At 33.5% G+C, this 16,629-nt stretch overlaps 2 long non-coding RNA genes across 2 annotated transcripts; both read left to right on the top strand.

Annotated features, from left to right (window-relative positions):
• Nucleotides 1-347: 347 nt before the first annotated feature.
• LOC100865761 (uncharacterized) lies at nucleotides 348-1,797 on the top strand. The gene is made up of 3 exons (XR_015291639.1): nucleotides 348-442; nucleotides 993-1,052; nucleotides 1,471-1,797. It is a non-coding gene; the product is annotated as an uncharacterized LOC100865761 (long non-coding RNA).
• Nucleotides 1,798-2,929: 1,132 nt separating this feature from the next.
• Nucleotides 2,930-6,073, top strand: LOC116414058 (uncharacterized). Its single transcript, XR_015291638.1, has 3 exons — nucleotides 2,930-3,059; nucleotides 4,776-4,864; nucleotides 5,590-6,073. It is a non-coding gene; the product is annotated as an uncharacterized LOC116414058 (long non-coding RNA).
• The last annotated feature ends 10,556 nt before the right edge of the window (nucleotides 6,074-16,629 follow it).

Here is a 16,629-nt window from a genome sequence, read left to right as displayed (position 1 = left end):
TTTTTATCAATAATTTCTAACATTCCTATTATTTTAGTATGTATAATGCAAGATTTTAATGCATAAGACGAAATAATATTTAAAAAATTAAAAATATTTTAAAAAATTTTAGATAGAAATTCGTATTTGAAAATATGTGAAATAATATAAACTTATAATAATGATAATAATTGCAAATATTAAATAAAAAAAATAATTTTGAATAGTAAAATTTAGTATGAAGTTTGAATTGATACGTTCCTGATTTGCGCATGGCACTTTAGTTGCACACGACATTAAGATATGTTAGTATAAGAGCATTCGTGGTAGGAGATGATCGATAAATTTGAACGAGTACGACCGAACTAACAAGTGATCAGTCAGCTTTCGAAGAATTTAAATCGTGATAATCATAATCATCTACAAGTGAAAATGCCGGGACCAGGTTGCGATAAATGTGCAGGTAAGAATTAATTCAAAATATGAGAAACTTTATTTCTTTGGGAAAGAATTTTCTTTCTATAGTATATAAATTTTTATTGAAATTCTAATGCTTGCTATTCTTTAAATTATTATTAAATTTTGTTTATCTTAATATTTTTAATATCTTTAACGTGCTATTTTTTATTATAATATTAATTTGATGTATAAATTTTTACAACTTACTTTATATTATTTTTTGCTTGCAATTATTATTATTTATTATAATAGTATATAATAATAATAATATTATTTCGACATTTCATATTTTAATTAATAATATTTAATAATTAAAAATTTTTAGATGCGAAATTTTTTTGGAATTAATAATACAACAGTTTATTAATTTATACGGGATGTAGTGAAATAATTTATTCATTAAACGTTATTACGGGCAATATTCAATCCATGAGATTAACCAATTTATCTATATATTTTATGTGTACTTAATATAAATTTCCGCACTTATATTTATTAAAGTAATTAAAATTTTTTTTATTTAAAAATTAATATTTAATCATTTTTTATTACAGATAAATGCCAAAAATGTCAATGTGGTGACAAATGCAAGTGTGGCGATTCCGGATGCGGTGGTAATAATTTTTTATTTAAATTATTTTCAGAATTTTAATTTCAATTTTTTCAAATTTTTATATTATAAAAATTATACTTTAGATTATACTTTTCTTAGATTCTCTTGTAACAATATATACAATAACAATATATAAAAGTTTCATCGAAAGAATGTAATGGTATTCTATGTTCACTGTATTCTTTTTTTTATAAACGAGAGCAGTGACCGTTTAATGGTAACTATTATTCATGTCTGTGTACAGTCCAGTTAAGTTTGCATTTCATGAATCAAATAATTTTGATAAATTATTTATTTGAAAATTTTACGTGCAAAATATTTTCATAATTTTTTAAATTTTGAATTTTTTAAAAAATTTATTACAGATAAATTGTTATTAAATATTTTTTAATCTTGTATATATATATGTGCTGTTATAGACAAATGCTGCTGTAAATCTGGTGGACAATGTAGTTGCAAGACTTGCAAGTGCTAATCTTCAAGCAGGATGCTAATAATCAGCATTAAGAATGGATATTCCAACTTTAAATATCACCATTATCTAGTTATGCTTTCTTTACTATGCTTATTCTTTAATATCATGAATGTTAAAAAATCGAATTATCGAATTTATTAGTATTATATGAACTAATAAATAAAAGTATTAAAAATTGTTTTTTTTTTCATATCTTTTATGAAATTATGCATTTTATAAAACTGTTAACTTTTTATTGAATAAAATATAATAAAGATTTAACAGAATAAAAGATTTAATTTTTTTTCTAAAATTATAATCAAACTTATTAATGACTTATTAATTTATAATTATGAACTGTTTTAGCAATAGTTCATGAATTAATAAATTAATAAATTATTAATTTGAATAATGATTTTATTATTTTTATTGAAAAAAAATTTACCGTAAAATATTTATATAAAAAATTTAATTTATATAATTGTAGAAATAAATAGAATAATATTTATCATTTGTTGATTTACCTCTTAAAGATAAATTGATTAAATAGTAAAGGAAAAAAATTTTTTATACAATTTTATTTTTTTATTATTTTTTATTATTATTATTCATTTAATAAAGAATGCTTCAAAAATTTTTTTTATTTCCTTTATAATATATTAGGCCGGATTCATTTGTTTAAATCTCAGTATCGTAATCGAGCAGCAATTCGTATTAAAATATTAGTGTTATATATTCGATATATATATATATATTCGAATATATCATATATTATGTTTTGTGACATCATCGTTCAGAAAATATCAACAGAAAATATAGTAAATTTTTTACATTAATGATTAAGATATTGTAGTTTTGAAAGAAAAATGTTTATTTTGTACTTTTCCTATAATAAAAAATAAATATCTAAATACCTAATAATAAAATAATGAATAAAAAATATATAAATATATATATTTATATACATTACATAAGTTAAATAACTAAATGACTAAATAAAGAAGTAAATAAATAAATTATCTATGTATATATAAATAAATAAAACATCTACAAAATATATCACTAAACAAATAAATATTATAATAAATTAATAAATATATAAATAATTAAATAAACGAAGGAATAAATAAATACATTGATGCATATATAATAAATGAAACTAAATAAAATCTATAAAAAAGTTTACAAATAAATCACTAGATAAATTAATAAATCGGTAAATAATCGATTAATTGATAATTGCTAAATAAATTAATAATAAAAGAATATATAAATATAAAAGTCAAATAAATAAATAATAAATTAAAAATTAATAATATATAAATAAATTAATAATCTAGTCTTAATATATTTTTTATAAGAATAATTAAAATAATATATAATAATATATAATAAATAATATATAATATTTTAATTTTTCGCGCAATTTCGATTATAGAATTGGCTTACGCCAGCCAATCAGAAAGTTGTTGATAAACTATATGGCGTACGGCGTCAGTCTCCTGTGGAAAGTCGTCGTGATAGGACGCGTGGCTTTGCTGATTTGAATACGTAGTAAGTAATTATATCATATTCTATTATCGAATTTATAAAATTTTATAAATTTCGTTTATTTAATAATGTATTCATTATTATTGTAATAACGAAATTAATAGGATGTTTTGAGTTTCTTTGTTTTTTTTTCTATTTATAATTGTTACCGTTGAGATAATTTATGTTTTATTAAGATTTGAATTCTTGTTATTTGTTATTTAATCTTAATATAATTTTTTTATACATTTGTTTTACGATTTAGATTTTTATTTGGACAAATTGCTATTCGATTATATTCGATGTCGGGATTTTCAAACGGACTTTCAAAGGAAAAATGATTTATAACATCTCATAATTTTTAAGAGATAATTTTGATATTTTATTTCTTTTAACAAAAATAGATTTATTCAAAATAGATTATAATCTTTTTATTCACATTAAAACTGATGTATAAAAATTTTATTTTATCAAATTAAATTATATTAGTGATACATATTGCGTTTCTAAATACATTAGATGTATTTAGAAACGCAATTATACTTATATCTGTATAATGTTTATATATTTTACTTTCTTTTTCGTTCAATGTTATGCTCGAGACTGTTGACATTTTTTTATGACATGGCGTTTCTAAGCATTAGATTTGTTACGCTCGATATATTTTGACGTGTTTCAACATATTACCGAATTGCTGCGTACTTTCCTTTCCTAATTCGTAATTCGATAATTGAAATTATGAATATCAAAGTGTGCATATTATCGATATTCATAGTGATTAGTTCTATTGTATTCTTTCTTCGTGTATAATTTATTTGTTGCAAAATTGTTACATATATATTTTTTCTTAATTATATTATTATTATTATTATTATTATTATTATTATTCATATATTATTATTCAATCAATATTGCATTTTATAAGTTTATTTGATAAAATTTTTTTGTGTAATTATTATCTGATTACTACTGATCCATTTTCAAAGGCGGGAAAAGTTCCAATATGGATGCCATTATATTTTTTAAAAGAGAAAATTAACGTTTTGTTGTATGTATTTATTCTTATACGATTAATTTTTACTTTATTATTTCAAAGAATATTTATTCTTTTATAATGAATATTTATCACAAATTACATAAATTATATAATTAAGATTAATAATTAATAATTTAGATAATAATTCTGTTTAGATAATAATTTAAAAATATTTATTCTTATATATGAAATTTTTTATTCATGAAAAATTGATAATTATCAGTTTGTAAGTTTAAAAAAATAAATATTTTCTGAAATAAATAAATTCAGAAAAAACAGAAAGAAATATATAAGAAGAATATTTTGCTTCTTTTTTGAAGATATCTTTTTTCTCCCTTCAACACTAAACAGTTTTATTTTCAGAAGACTATTGTGCGTATCGCGTGTAATGTGATTTATAGACTCAGTGTTTGCTATTAACAGTTTTTTGATATTTTAAAGCAAATTTGTTTTAATTAAATTTATTTATTATAATTACATATTAAAATCAGTGCTTGTTTGCCGATTGTAAATTATACGGACGTGTTATTAACTTTTTTAATTTTTTTTTTAAATATTCGTTTTTGGAAATTACAGAATCAGTGAGTTTTCTTAAGAAAAGAAGACAAAGAAGTAATTATTCTTATATATTTTCCATTTATTTCAATTTTTTAAAATAATAATAAAAATATATTTAAATTATAGTGTTCTATATTTTGTTACAGTTTCCATTTCTTCATATTTGATGGCTATTTTGCAAAGATATTCTATAGATCATGGTAGTATTGATGAGTGCAGATTTTTGCATCTATTCGTAAGTCATTATATTTATATTCTTTTGGTCATTCAATCATATTAGAATAAAAATTCCGAGTCGATACGAGTAACTAGTTGTATACATAGATTTTTGTACAAGCATAGTGATCACAGGTATTTATTGTAGCTGTGAATAGTAATATTTCTTTTTTAGTGTTTTATTCATCACATTACATCAGATAGATCAATTAGATAAATCTTTCTGAAATGTCTTGTTTTTAACAAAATGATATTGAAAATTATTAATAATTTTTTAATATATTTAATTATTAATATGAATGATATAAAAAATTTTGATTATCGATGATTGAAAATATATATATTTATATTATTATATATATATTAATATATATATGTATATATGTATAATATTCCTTGATTTGTAAAAATAAAAATATCAATTATTATAGCAATTATTATTATTTAATAATTATGATAGTGTATATCATTGTATGATAATAATAACAAACAATTTTTAATTTTATCTTCTGTTTTATTCTAATATTTAATTTTTTGGTTTTTATAAACTTAAGTATGATTTGAAATGTAAAAATATTTTCATATTGTTATTTTTTTTTCTTTTCTTAATTATTTTAATAATTTTCTCTAAGTTTGTTTTAGATATTAAGATATATAACCATCAGAATGCATGAGTCTATAATCAATTGGAAAATAATTATATTTTATAACATTTTTACTAATCTATAGTCTTATTTGTTTCAGAGATCAATGTGGAATCAATGTGGAATCAATAAAGGATTTTTATATTCATATCATCTTCTGATTTTATTGAGATTTTTTTGGTAGGCTTCCTAAACAAATCTTTAAATTATTATATAACAAGATAAATTTTTTTTAAATCCAAATATTAAAATGAGCATTAAGTTAATTATGTAGATAACGAGTAGAATTGTAGATTTAGATGATAATATTATTTCAATGTTTCTTAAATCAGGTCATGTTGTAAATTTCATTTACAAATATTTTTAAATTTAATTAAGTTAAAAAATTTATTAAATTATTCCAAGTAAAAGTTTTAAAATATAAATAATAATAATAGTTATAATATAATAAACTTATAACATTATAATGTTACAGAAATACTGTTTAAAGTATAATTATAAATGCATGCATAATAAATGATAATAGTAGTAATTGTAGTTGCTGTTAAAAATAGTGGTAGTCAATAAAAATAAATATATAATAACTCTGTGTGGAATATATTTGATTTTTTTTGATTTTTTAACTTTAAAATTTTCAATATTTTATATTTTCATGATGAATATATATATATATATATATATATATATATATATATAAAATATTACTATACATTCATAATAATATATTTATGTCTTATATAGCATACAGTTTTTAGTATACAATTGAGAGTATATAATAGTATACAATTGGTAGTATATAATATATAATTTAATAAAATAATTTAATATATATGTATAAAATTTAATTTTTATTTTTAGGTTTAATTTATTTTGTTAATATTCCTTAGGATTCTTTGTTGTTAGTTTTGTAAAAAAATCAAAGATCGAACATTTTACGAACAAACAGAAGTTATCATTAATTTTAAACAAATTTTTTCGTGAAGAATAGGATAAGTGAATATAGTGAAGATATGATGAATAGAATCGTAAATAGGTATGTTAGGTTTATATTATCTGTGACAAGATAAAGTAGGGTAAGAATTGAGGAACAGTGCCATCTCTCGAAAGTGCATTATCAAAGGATGGCGCTAATCCTTAATTCTTATTCTATTTTATTCTGTTTTTAAAGAAATGTTTCTGCTACTCAAAAGATAGCGCTTATAATCATTTCTTACTCTATTTCTATTTTCTTCCTTCCACTTTCTATTTTTCTTTTTATTTATATTAATTTCATTTATGATATTATACGATGAAGATTGATTCCATATTTTTACCATATATCTGTCCTTTTCTCACTATTTTCTCTCCTTGTTTATATTTACTTTTTATAAAATATATACATTATATATATACTTAAATATATACTTAAAGATTGTGCCGATATTTAATTAAATTTATTATTTTCTTTGTCTAAATTATTGATGAAAAATCATAATATTTGATCTAATTATTATATATTATAAGTATATATCTTATACATATCTCTTTTTGTAAATTTATATTATTTTCCTTTTTTTAATCATTCATCGTGCGCACAATCCTGATAGGTGGCATTGTGCATTCAAAATTTAGTCGCATAAAAATTTATATTTGTATCTGCTTATAATATAATTTTATAACGCAAAACTATTTAAACTTATCATAAAAAAACTTACTTACATGTATTTATCACGAGTATCGCGAGAGTAATTTCATTCCTCTTTGTGTTTCTTTCTAATCGAAAATGTACGGGAAGGATTCGGCGTTCGCATTAAATATCGAGTAAAGTGCACATAGTTCCCTGTATTTACACAAACCGTGTTGGTCCTTGCCGTATCGTAGAACAGAGAGAATGATTGAGTTCGCCGGTTTCAAACAGAGTTTACAGGATGTACGATTCCACCAATGAGAATCAGTTGATAGATTGTCTGTCGATCTTCTGTATCTTCATAGAGTACACGAAATAATCGAATATTTCGAGTTTGACGATTAATTTGAATGTAAAGATATTGATATTAATTTAGAGAATTCGTTAGAATTTAAACATTAGAGATGTTTTAAGAATGTTTTAAGAATGATATGTTCCTTCACGATTATTAGGCCGATTATTAGGTATTATCGAATAAAAATCGGATTTAAATTGGATTTAATTTTGATCGAGAAGCGATACAGAAACAATTCTGTCACGGACGAAACGCTTTAGAAGCAGTTTCTATTTTCGAACAAATATCGATGTATAACAGCGATATTCGATTGTACGAAGCGGTTACGAATCGGCGGCGCTCCTTTAATTGATAACCCGATTAATTATGCATTCGGACTTTGAGCGCAACACCAGTTCACCAGTTCAAACAAGGGTGGCAAGTCGTCCGGAATGCGGCATGCAAAGTGCCGCTTGCGTGCGAAACGGCTGTGAGCTAACGTGGCTTTTGTTAAAAGCGCTTAAATTTATAATGACCGTCGTTATCGGCCGTCGTGATCGAAAGGTACGACGACCAAATTTAAGGATGCACGAACGGAAAACTTGATCGCGATTTAATTATTCCAATGTTAATTTACTATATATACATATCTCGTTTGAAAATTTTAAAAACTAGTAGATGTTAGATACGTTTTTCTCGCGTTAGATATGATTTAATCGCGAAATGGTGAGTTTTCGTAAAATTACTTGGAACGATTTTAATACGGAGTTATATAACGCGAAGTCGTATAAGTTGGTGCAAAGTAGGCGAATGGGAACACGTTTTTCTTCTCTCGTATCAAACAATATAAGAAGGAAAAAAAGAAATTATAGCTCACGAAGGCCTATAAACGCGAGGCGTTAAGAAAAGCGACGAGCAACGAGGGGACAGCAACTTCTAGCTCGCGAACGGGGAAAGCTCGAGACGTTAACGACACCCTGCGCGGCTTTAAAAACTAATATTTTCATCATTGTTAGTTTTTATGAGAGAACGAGTAACGGAGCCGTTCGTTTTAAATCAAGGATTTAGATGGAAGATGAAATTATTAGATGATTGAAAAATAATTGTTATCTTTTGAATCTTTAATTCTTCCTCTATATTCTTTATCATTGTTAGTCTTTAATAATAGTCTTTAATCTTAGAGGGAATATGTATTGGAATTATTCGTTTAAATGAATGATTAAAAGTAGCTGGAAGATAAAATAATTTTCATTAATTTATTCATTAGAAAGATAGTAAATTTGAATTCTTCAATGTTTCTTTCTAATTTTCAAAAATAACAATTTATTAAATTTTGTTCGCTATTCACATTTGTTGACGCAATTGTGTTTAAATATTCGTCGATACACCTTCCGGTAAAAGTAACACTCTATATTTACAGTTTCTTCTTTATTCGTCGATGCATTTCTAAATCGCGACTCGCGTTTAAATATTTGTGGATGTTTCGCTGCTCTTTCGCATTCTCTGCATCCCGCACCAGTTAGAACAGTTTTTCAGGGAGACGGTGGCGCAAGTAGCTTGAAGCTTGAAGCTTGGAGGTGAGATCGTTAGCGCGAAGAGTGTGACTTCGCATTGTGACTTGAAGCACGTCTTAAGTGTTAGTTTATTGTTACCCGCTACCCGGTGGGCAGGCTTCTCTTACATATTTAACCCGGTCCATTAGTGCCCAGTCGCGTTTATGTTTCGAAATGCTGTAAAACGGTCGTGAAACGTTGCCGAGTCGCGTTGATACGGTTTTATCGTGCATACGGTATAATTTTAAAATGGACTTAATCCTTGCTAAAATTTATTAATAGCTGCAATTTTTTCTTTTCCATCGAATAATAAGGGAATAAGAAACAGGCGATGACGAAGAGATGGACCTAGATTTCATTCTGAATCGGAAATGTGATAAATTATCGATTTAAGGCCAAAAACGCGTCGCGTAGAATACGTAATTGAACGATAAGATACGATTGATAGATTCTATTAGATTTTCCGTTAGATTCGCGAGTGAATCGTTTGATTTCACGATTTATCTTTAAAGATACAAAGAATGTGGGTGCGTTTAGATTACTTGTGACAAATATCTTTCGTTTCGATTTATTTTCTTGGTTACGTAAACGTTTAACTTTCCAACGTTTAGACAGAGAGAGAATATTTCTCGGTCCAAAAATATCTATTCTCTTCTACGAAGTTTGGAAACATATCTACTTCTATCTTTAACTCGATCAAAGAATCGACGGAAATAAAGGTCTTTAAGAGGAGGAAAAGGCAATTATACCGACCGAGGACACGTGGTAGGAGGGCTCATTAAACTTTTCGTCGTTTCATCCTTTGGAGGAATCGTGTCGAGAGCAACGGCTCCCGCGGGAATACCGGTGTGGCGCGATTATACCGACCGCCAAGAGAGAGCCATCCCAGGAAAGGATTATACGGCGTAAGGAAGAAGGGTTAAAACAGTCCTCCATTCTCGCCACCCACGAGAACGAGAATTCGAACATTTTCATCCGGCCAATCGAGCGAGCAAAAACAGACTCCGCCAGATCGAAACTTCTCAACCGTGTTTTACCGTTATTACCAGAAAGTTAGTGTCGAGAAACTCGTGTTACGACGCGGCACACGAACGTTATCCCCGAAACCAGCTGGACGAAGGAAAAATAGCGAGCTGTCAGGATGGAGTTATATAAGTTTCCAACTTGTTCCGCCTCTTCTTGCTCGCTTGTCATCCCGTGTTTCTTCGTTAATGTAATTGACCGGCGGGTGAAAGTGGCGATCCGGCAAGTAGATGATACATGAGACCGGTATGTACGGTTTCCTACTTCGGTTTCTTTTCGTCTCGTCGTCGTCCAAGCTGGTCGCGTCCGATTTATCGAATCGACGGTAAGACGATACGATACGATGGATCGAATTATACGGCAAAGAGGGCAGCCTCTATGCCAGCGTGCATTGAGTTCCAACCGCAGCGTCTCGAAACGCTTATTCTCTGATTACCGTGTTTCTCCGACCGTTGTCCATTCCCTTCCCCGCTCTCTCTCCTTTTGATTTTGCGCGAAAATCAAATATTTCTTTCCACGCGCGACTTATTTAATTGCACTCGAGTAGAAGAATCATATACGCGTCCGATCGTAAGGAACGTTGGAAACGTTGGGGGAGGGAGGGGCGTAATTAAAGTGTGTCTCTCGAAAACGTTTTCTCGGTTCTTCTCCGCGGCGGGGGAATAAACCGAAGAAGAGTCGGTTGTTACCATAAATTCTTAATCCGAATCGGCGGTAAAACTGAAAGTTAACCAAGTTCGGTAACATTAGCCGTAACAATGCTCGCGGTAAGTTCTTACGGTAACGATGCTGTAACGACGGTTTCCGGGCCGTGGCAATTTCTCGCGATAAAGTCACCGATGGGACCCACAAGAATTAAACTTGTTCAAGGGTTGGGCTTTGTCGATGGTGCACCACGCGTCGCATAGGGATTAAAATTTTACGATCGTCGTATACTCTCTTTCCTTCCCCCGCGCGAAAATCTCCACTGCCGGTGGAGGGGGAGGAAAATTCGATGGTTTATCGAAGTAGAATTTCGAATGGAAAAGAAAAATTGGGACGATCGTGTCGCGACACGAGAGAAAAAAATGATTGTTCTCCGTGTGAAGCGATAGCGGGGCGTAAATTAATCGGGAAATATGGAGATATCGCGTAGAAAATTTTGCCAAACTCCTACGTAACCGTGCTATTATGGTTGAGGAAATTCGAATTGAAGCAGATTACCCGCGGAAATTAGTCAAAACTAACAAAAGGCTGGCCGACCCTGCGGTATTCAGCGGTCGCAATCGCGGCTGGATCGCGATCCGCAATTCCGCAAATGGGGCGGTTCGAGCCTTCGAACAAAAGATGTAATAATTCTGCCCCTGTTTTCCAGCACCCCCTTTTCACTTTCCACCCCTCCTTCTTTCTTCTCCCCTCGCTTCTCCCGTGCCTCGCTTCCACCACCCTCTCCTTCTTTCTCTCCGCTCGAAGTCTCTCCAACCCTTACGAGAAACCCTTTGTTTGCAAAACAAACAAGAATCGTTTGCTCGCAAGAGTCAGGGAGCGTTGTAGTGGCGGAGGCACAGGCGGAGGAGATGGGGGGCGCGGAATTTTAATTACGCGAATATTATCGGTACGCGTCGTAATTGTATCATTGGATTTGGAAATTGGCGATCGATCGACTCGCGCGATTCGATCATTATTGGACGATTTTTCTCGCTTCTCCTTCGTAGCGCCACGATGTTTTTATTCGACACGGGGAGGAACGGGGAGCGAGCTCCATATTTCGTTGGAAAGTTGTAGTACCGGTAGCCACCGATCCGCTCGTGATGAATGAATCCGCACCTTTTTAATATATCGACGTCATAAAATGCCGCCGGTAATCTGGATGGGCGACATTGTAAACATTTTAATTAAAACCTACGGAGGATATTTAATTTCGAATAATTAATGGTCGTTCGCCGAAAATTCATGCATCCCGGACAAAAGCCATCGCCCTCGCGATTACTCTTGATTTCATTACACGAATCAACAATCGCGTCTCTGACGGCTATTAAGCACCCCTTTTTTCGACCCTCCCCCTCTTCACCCATCCACCACCTCGTCGCCCCTCCTCCGTCTTCCGTTGTTTGTCGACAACGTGATTTTGTTCGGTCGAAACGATTCGAAACGACGCCTATCGACGCGCACTCCAAACTTATTGGAAAATATTTGCGTATCTTTTATCCTGGCCATGCCTATGGTTTTAACGTTTATATCATAAAAAAATACGCGTGTAATAACGGAAATAACGGAGGAATAAACAAAAGTCGATTCGTCTTTCCGCGTGTTGACACTGCGTCCATGCTTTCCGCTCCATGATCCCGCTCCTTGATACGTGGAACCCTCCTCGCTTTTTTCCTCCCCCTCTCCCCTTTGGATACGTTCCTCCAGATGCCGCGTACCACCCCACAGATTTCTTCTCCTTGGAATATCTCCTCGCTCCATCCCCCGTGGACGTAACGCAATCCGGTCACGAACTCCACTTTCTTACATATTTATACTCGTTCCAGGAAACGAGACAATGCAAAGGGAAATATGGAGAACGGGACGGACCTTTGGCGGATCGTTCGATACGAAAGAGGAAACGACGTCGTTCGTATTTACAACGATTCCCCGCCGCGCCGCCCGTATTCAGCGCCAACCTTCGATACCTGGCCTCGTATCGTACACGTGGAAACGAACGTTCGTGCGACGACTATGGCCGACGAAGTCATCTTTCCATGGTTCTTCGCGAGCCATTTTTTCGAATAACGATTTTACGATTTTACGCAGGGGGGAGGGAAAAAAAAAAAAAAGATACAGGCGAGCGCGAGCACGCAGAGCATAGCAGGAGATAGGGGGAAAAAAATGTAGCACGCACGCACGCACACACACACACACACCGGTTGTGTGTGGAATAACAGCGTACCTGCGGCACAGTGTACCTTTTGACCGTACTTACGCACCCGTGAAACTCGATTTCATCGGGCCGCAGCGGGGTAAGCCCGCTGAAAGACGAATATATTCGCGTATTTCGAACTGCGCGCCAATTTTCTTTGAACAACGGCCACGTCTCGCTCGCGCGCAGACAATGCACGGCGGATTCAATAAAACCGCAACAATAAGGGTGAAAACGGTGGATTCTGGTAGGGGCGAGGAGAGGAACGGCAGGACGGGAGGAGAGAGAGAGAGATAGAGAGAGAGAGAGAGAGAGGAAGGTTGTAACGGCGCGAGAATGGGAAAGCGGAGGGTAATTTGAATGAAGAGACAAGAGACAATGCGTGAGCGAAGGCCGGAACAGAGGAGAGGAGGCGGCGAAGGTGGGTGAAAACAACCGCGGAATCAAATTAGAGACGATGGGATGGGCCAGGTGGAAGTACTAGCTGGCGTGGAGGGGTGGAGCTGGAGAAGGACCGAGAGAGAGAGAGAGAGAGGGAAGGCCGGGGTAATTATATTTACAAGTGGCAGATCTCGAAAACAAAGGACTCGAAGATTGCTCGATTCATTCGAGAACTTGCCGAAGAATCGTTCTTTTTTTTATCCTGCCCCATCCTCCCTCCCCATTACCATTTTGGGTGAAAAATCGTAGCCGATTTTAGTGCTCGTCTCCTCAATTTAATGCGATAAGATCTGCTTATCGTTGGCTCGTATTTTTTTTTTCTTCTTTTTTTTTTCTTTTCTTTTCTTTTTTTTTTTTCCTCTTCGTTTGTAAGACGATGGCAACGATTATCGGAATTCATTGAAACTCGAGACTCTTTTGAATCGTCGATGAGACAATGGCCGGTTATTGGAAGTTTCACGATTACCATCGGTATACCGTACGATACGATTTCGCCAACTTTCTTTTATAAGGGTGAAATTAAACGACGAGTTCTCAAATTAAATTGCGTCACGCATAACGGAACAAATGTTGTTTCTGGAGGAGAGGGTAACGAGTTCTTTCCAAGTGTGATTTTTCTGAGGTTTCGACCGTCTTATATCGAAACCTTTCAACAGCCTCGTTGAAGTTTCCCGATATATCGTAATTTATTCCCTTTTTTCTTCTTCTTTCTTTCTTTCTTTCTTTCTTTTTCTTTTTCTTCTCGAAGGAAAGACGAAGGGCGATCGAGAAAGAATACTTTCGTGGCCTTCGAGCTCCGAACTCCGAGAAATTAACATCGACGAATAAAAATAAATATACCATTCCCGGGCAAAAATATCCACTCGAACGACGCAATATACCTGTCACCAGGTCTTACCCTTGGCACCATCGACCCTTGTCGTACATTTTCATATATGCTCTCCAACCGGACAAAATATTATGAGAACATAGTTCGCATACCTCGAACGCTCGTTCCTACACGTACTATTACAGGTGTGCCATTGTCATTTTTCTCCCTCTCCCCTCCCCCTCTCTCTCTCTCTCTCTCTCTCTCTGTCCCTCGTAATGCTATTCTTCCCGTTTCTTCTCGTGAAACGCGTTTCTGAAAATATTCCGGAACGGATCGAAACGGAACGATTCTCCCTGCAACTTGTTATATTTATTTCCAAATATTCCAAATATATACGTTTTCTATCGGCATTATTATTTCATGATAGTCATCGAGCGAGTACTCTCTCCAATACCGTGAATTTTTCGAGGTATATTTTCATTAAAAAATTAAAACCCGGTATGCCCACAAAGAGAGATATTTATAGACACGTATATAGATACATATTTGGTCCGATTCGCGGCGAGCGAAATGCTAAATTAAATTGGTGGAGGGGGAGGGGAAAGAGGGGATGGATGGTGAGGGTAATCGTTATCGACGATGCAACGAAAAAGAGGTGCGAAAGAATGAAAAGGTTTTACTGGCCCGGTAGAAATGGAAAGCGGCGAGTGTGCAGGGACATTTGACGCAACCCTCCACCCGCCGCGTTATGGAATTTTTGCGGAACGGCTTTTTTTAATTGATGCAATTCAAACCAGCCAGCCAGCAGGACGGTTGGTCGCCGCTCGTAAAACTTTTCGTCGCCTTTCCTACCATTTGAATTCGAAGTTTTTCTCTCGGTTCCCTCCTTCCGCAACCTTTGCCTCTCTTCTCTTCTCTTCTCTTCTCTTCTCTTCTCTTTTCTTTTCTTTTCTTTTCTTTTTTGTTTCAACGTAAACAATACCTCCGGGAAATATTCCTTCTCTTTAGCTTGCAAAACGAATAAATGAAATGAAAACTGGGATAAAAAGAGATGTTGTATTTTATTACAGAGAGAAAGAGAGAGAGAGGCAGAGAGACTTCGAGAACTCGAGAATATTTCTTCGATTTTTTCGCAACAAACGGGGCGTGGAAAGACGTTTAAAGGAATTTCGCGAGATAATCCGTGTAAACCCGGAAAGCGAAGATTGAAGATCGTCGTTCGATATTAGGGGGTTAGGGAGGGGAGAAGGGGAGAGCAGCGAGGCTTCCTCCAAGGCTTCCTCCAGCGTCTTCTTCTCGTGCTCATTTTGGCATAATGAAAAGCTTAGCAGTTGGTTTAACTTGGCCGAGGATTAAGTTTACCTCGTTCCAAGGGTGGCAGGGCAGCGTGGAATTTCTACCTCTTATTTTTCCGCTTCCTCGCCCCTTGCGTTGGAAAAGAGCGCTCGCTAGGTATTTCTTAATTAGCGGCAAGTATCTCGTTCCGCGGAACTTGCCTTTTATTAATTAATATTACAAAACTGAGAGTCCGGATGTCGCGCGGGAACAGGATGGATCTTTTAACGATTCCACATTTTTTCCCCCTACATCGATTTCCACTCATCGAACGCGATTTTTTACGAAACAGGATTTGATTGCTCGTCTTTGATTTTTTTCCCTTTCTTCCTTTCTTATTCTTCGTATTTCGTCGTGTTCCATCTCGTTCCATCTCGAATCCGCATTCTCACTCACCGTCACCGTTGAACAATGGAACGTTTAGAAGGGGTTGCTCGGTTGAAGGCCGGGAAAGAAAGTTTCACGGAGACGCAGTAAGACACTGGGCCGAAGACCTCACCGGGTTGGGGGTGGAATAAAGGGGGAGAAAAGAAGCGAGAGAAAGGAAAATGGTTATTCGAGCAGCCAGCCTTATATACACCTCGACAAAGAATACGAGAGAATGGTTGGCACTGGCCGTGGGAGTTGTAGCGTTGAGTAGCGGGCCCGGTACCGAGCGAGAGGAGAAATATGTAATATCGCCCGGGGCGTTTTAATAAACCGAGTTGGTTTGGCCAATCAAAGCGGGGAGTTTAAGGAGCTTTCTTGCCTTTTAACGGCCACTTTTACGCGCGTTTAAATCACACTTCGCGCCACTCCTGGCCGCCTGTGGAATAATAGGGGGGGGGGAGGAGGAGGAGGAGGAGGAGGAGCAGCGGAAAAGCGTGCGAGGTATGGCGAACGGAAGGAAGGAGAAAAATCTTGGAGAGGAAGGCGTAGAAATATTTTTTACGACCGAACGGCTGTGAGATTGAATGAGAGCGGGGCGGAAGGGCGCGAGAGGGGAACAAAACAGAAAGGACCGAGGAAATGGAATGGGCGGAGGAGGGTGGGTGGTGAGAGCGATGGGTAGAGGAAAGAGGAGGAGAAGCGAGAGAGAGAGAGAGAGAGAGAGAGAGAGAGAGAAAAGAAAAGACAGAGAAAAGATTGGTCGCTTTTTGTAACGGGGGTGTATGCA

This window comes from Apis florea, unplaced genomic scaffold (genome assembly GCF_048593485.1).
Source record: "Apis florea isolate Af1SG1 unplaced genomic scaffold, ASM4859348v1 contig_2495_pilon, whole genome shotgun sequence".
Classification (NCBI taxonomy): domain Eukaryota; kingdom Metazoa; phylum Arthropoda; class Insecta; order Hymenoptera; family Apidae; genus Apis; species Apis florea.
The sequence above is the reverse complement of the archived record's forward strand: the minus strand, read 5'-3'. Positions and strand labels throughout refer to the sequence as shown.